The 4,667-nt window shown below is 27.8% G+C and overlaps 1 protein-coding gene across 2 annotated transcripts in view; it reads left to right on the top strand.

The window, feature by feature from the left end:
* The window catches only part of LOC100160026 (Sparc-like), a 15,367-nt gene that overhangs the window by 1,060 nt on the left and 9,640 nt on the right, over positions 1-4,667 (top strand).

Below are 4,667 nucleotides of genomic sequence, written 5' to 3'. Positions count from 1 at the left end.
ATTTGCGCCAATGAATATTGGCACATTTTTCTGGGGGGGGGGGGGGGGGGCTAAAATTGTTTCAGCAGCATAAACCCCTGATAATTAATATTTTAAACTAAAATATGATTAAAAAATCTGGAAAGGCTACGGATGAAACTCAGTCACTAAGCCCCCCTCCCTAATTTTGCCTATAGAAAGGATCATCTGTTTGAAGAGCTTAATGCCACTTAAACTCAACTAAATCGTCAAAAAAAAACTATTTATTATATCACTTGGTCACTTTTTTTCGTATATTAATAGGGACAAGATAAAACATTTAAACATGTTATTTCCCTTGGTCACTTTTAACACTTGACCAGTTTTGGCATAATGGCGACGAAATAGCTATTGAGATGCCGACAAGATGTTCCCCTATATTATTTGATTCGCCATTTAGCAGATCCATAACTGTTATATTCTGTGTGTAAGCACTGAGCACCTGCTGTCGGAACTACAAAGTTGTGTGTGGTTAACTGTTAGGTGATTAAAACCAGCCTTTTCTAATTCTTCTGTTTTATAACCACGCTAAGAATCAGAATATAATATCGTCCCCGTTGATACAAAGTACACTAAGTCCAAAAATTGACTTAGAAATTTGTATTTTAACAATAATAAGAACTATAAATTTCACAGTGTCATATTATTTACTACTACTCATAAACAGCTATTTCCCTTAAGGGAAACTCAATTAAAAAAAGAAAGAAAACAATTCGGTTACATATGGTATACATTTAAAGTTTGAAAAAATTGCAAAAGCTGATTCATGTTTTTGGACTTGGTGTGTTTTGCATGAACGGGGACGATGTGGTCGTGCCTATTTTAATATTATTTTTGATTACATCCAATAGTGTTCATGCAGTCCTATCTTTAACCTCGAGGTTAGACATACACATTACACTTACACATTTGGCAGTGAATTGAATTGTGATAATGGTATATTCTGTCGATTATATTTTATTTTATGTGAGTCTTTCCGTAGAAATGGAATGTTACAAAAATATAAATTTCTACAATAAGACCTAAATGATAATCGAGTCTTGATACCTGACAATCTTTGGTATTCGCAATAACCAATAAGTTATTCAATAGATATTATATTATTTACATAAAAAATTTGTATTTTATTGGTCTTATTTTTTTTTCTTATTCCTAAATAGCTAACAAGAATTAGAGTTGTTACATAAAAACTAAAAAGAAAATTGTCTATGGTATAAATGGTAGAATATTGTGTAAATTCAACTAAATTGTCAGTTTATTGCTCTATTCTGGAGTTATAATAAACTAATAACTAATAATTTATCAAACAAATAATAATGACTAAAAATCTATAAATCATGAATATATGTATTCATAAATAATCTATTATTGATAAACCATTATTTACAGTTAACTATAAAATTACTTGTATACTTAAATAGAAGTAGAATAAATCTAACCATAATTTATTTATTTGATTTATTGGTTGATGGTAACTTCTAACCTTTTGATAATTTTAATTCTAAAATAAAAAATATGCTCTGATTATAATCTATTATCATGTAGCAATTTTTTGTTTAATAATATTATAACATTATAATCACGAATAATATTAGTATACCGTTATTATAATATTATCATTACAAAATGCTGTCTGGAATATATTAAAGAACTTGTCCTGACTGATTCATCATCACCCAACCCAGAATCGCTGAGGCTATGAGTATGATATTTCGTTAGTAGTTTCATTTTATGATTTAAAGACCCACTAAGAAAGGATTTTACAAAATGTACACATGAACTTTTGAGATTGTCGATGGTATATTGTTTATAAATTGTGGCATTTACATGGCTTCAATTAAAGAAACTATATCTTAAAGTAGATGTATGTTTGTAGCTTATATACTTAAAAACTATGCAATGATTTTGAAAAAAATCTCAGAGATTGTTTTTAGAGAATAGTTAAATATGTTAAAAATATATACCAAGTGCCAAATCCAATCTGTGACTTTCAGTATTATTTCACAAGGTACTCTAACACCAATTTACCTGTGAACTGAGGTTAAACCCTGAGAAACACCTTATAGTGCTATATTGTATATTTGCTCATTTTTTGCCCAGGTCAAGTCTAGTTTTACAACTAGTATTAAATAATTGTATAAAATTATAAAATGTTTTATTAATTTTTAGCTGTTTCACCTGGAGATCAACCAAAACCATTATATGCACAGCTCTTTAAATCAGGTGGACGATCAACAGAGACTCATACTGAAGCCCCTCCACCAGTTTCTGTACAGACACAAAATTACTCATCGCCTTTACCTAAAGCAACTTCACCGGTATATTTTTGTTTAGATTTTTCATTTATATTTAATTCTCCACAATTAAATACATTCTCTTTCCAATTAGGTTCGAAATAATGATTATTCAAGCAATGCCTTCCCTAATAACCAGTATGAGCAGAGAGGCAATGTTAATAGAAATGTGAGAAACAACTATAATGGTAGAGGTGGTGGAGTTGGTGGAAGAAATTTGAATGATAGACCTAGCAGAAATTCTTTTAACAATCGTGAAAATGGTTTGTAATTTTTATTATTATTATTATTGTGATGCATTTTAGTTTTTTGTTAATTTTATCACAGACGTATTGTTGTTAGCTTTAATATTAGTAAATTGACCTACTACCAAATGTATAGGCAAGAATATTATCAAGAACAGCATTTTATAGGTTTTTATTGATATTTAAATTTTAAAGTGTATTTATTTATTCATAATTAGCCGACCTGTCACTGCTTCGCTCGTGATTGGTTGTTTATTTTGCCTTCGGACGATGATATGTTTAAGGTGAAATACATTGGCGATATTATAACTTAAACGTATAATTTCAAGGACTTAAAAACGCATTGATTGTAAATATATTATAATAGCTGATCCTGTTCACTTTATTGTTTGTTAAAATAAGTACCAACTCTATACATGATTCAAACTTTGTTCAATTCGTTTATTTAATATTTGGTGTATGATGTTCAAAACTTTTGCATCTATCATGAATATATAATTAGCCGAGAGACGCTCTTGTATGTTTTGTATGCGTGATACACGTAGTGTGTTAAATGTTTTCAGGTAGACCCTCCGAAGTGCGTACATAATTACAATTTTTTATTAATAGTTGATATGTTGATATTACGATGTGCATGTTTCGAAAAATTAGTCTTGGGAATACCTTTTTTACTAAGCTATCTGCTTTAAAGCTACAGGTCTAAACTTATTTTCATTATTTAATCATGACCAATAGGCAATAGCAACCATACAATAAACAAAAATATATTATTATTTAGTTACTTTTCTTATTGGATAGATGGCACCTACATTGAGATTTCCTACTTTTCGGGTGGATTTGCTTAAAATTATCTTGCTTCAGAGCTAGAGGATTTTCTGACAATTATGAATACAACAAAAAAAGAATTAACGAAATCGGTGCAGCCGTTCACGCATGATTCCACGTCCAAAGGAATATATATAGATAGATACATATAGTATAATATAAATTGTTGAATTTTACTTCTCGGAACAATTATTCATATCTACTTACCGATAAAACACACAAAAGAAAAAAGGTCAGATTACAGGTAGCTGGAAACCCGCGAGCCGCCGTGCTGCTCAATATTTATAATAATATATATAGGTATACAATTTATACGTTTATTTTAATTAATAATAACTAGGGCTCGGATATATATGTATTTATATAACCAAAGTATGTATTTTTATAATAAAAATATGTACATAAATATGTGCTAAAGAATTCAAAATATGTATTATCGAAAAAAAAAATAATAATTAATAATATGATAAAATGTAATAAAAAATGTATATTTATCTAATTATTTTGATTACAAACATTAATTAACATTCATTTTTAAATTTTAAATAAGATAAAAAAATCGCCGATATTGTCATAAAATCTTAATAATAATTAATAATAAAATATAATAAAAAATGCATATTTATCTATAGTTATCTAATTATCTTGATTACAATTAATAATAACATGCACTTTTAAATTTTCGAATTCAAAAGATCGTCGATATAATATATAGTCATGATAACCTTTCAATTACTCTAACTCTGAAGAAAAAACATCAAAACAGTATAATTGTATAAATATGTGAGAAAAAATTGAATAATTGTGAAATATGTAAAAACATGTATTTATGACAAAATATGTAAAAATATGTAAAATCAAATATAGCTCGTTTTATCAAAAATATTGTGAAACGAATTTATCACTTGCCGAAATTAGTTTAACATGTCGCAGAGAAAATATGTATTTACATATAAATCCGAGCCTTAATAATAACTAATTATTTATTAACTTATAATCGGACTAAATGTATGCCTAAAACCTCTGTGATGTATTCTTTAATAAAAAAAAAAACTGCACGACGATTGAATAAGTAGTTTTGGAGTTTATCCCGCACATACAAACAAACGCTATCATTTTATATATTAATATAGATAACGGACTTAAAGATTAGTTATAACAGTATTAAGATCTTTCAAAAATTAAAGCCTACTAGTGTCCTGGATTATATTCTAACCTTTAAATTTAATAAATAGGATATATATTTAATAAGATAATTTGAAAATATGAAAACTAACAATACAAC

Source organism: Acyrthosiphon pisum, chromosome A2, assembly GCF_005508785.2.
Source record: "Acyrthosiphon pisum isolate AL4f chromosome A2, pea_aphid_22Mar2018_4r6ur, whole genome shotgun sequence".
NCBI classification, from domain to species: Eukaryota; Metazoa; Arthropoda; class Insecta; order Hemiptera; family Aphididae; genus Acyrthosiphon; species Acyrthosiphon pisum.
This window is presented reverse-complemented; position numbering and strand designations above follow the sequence as displayed.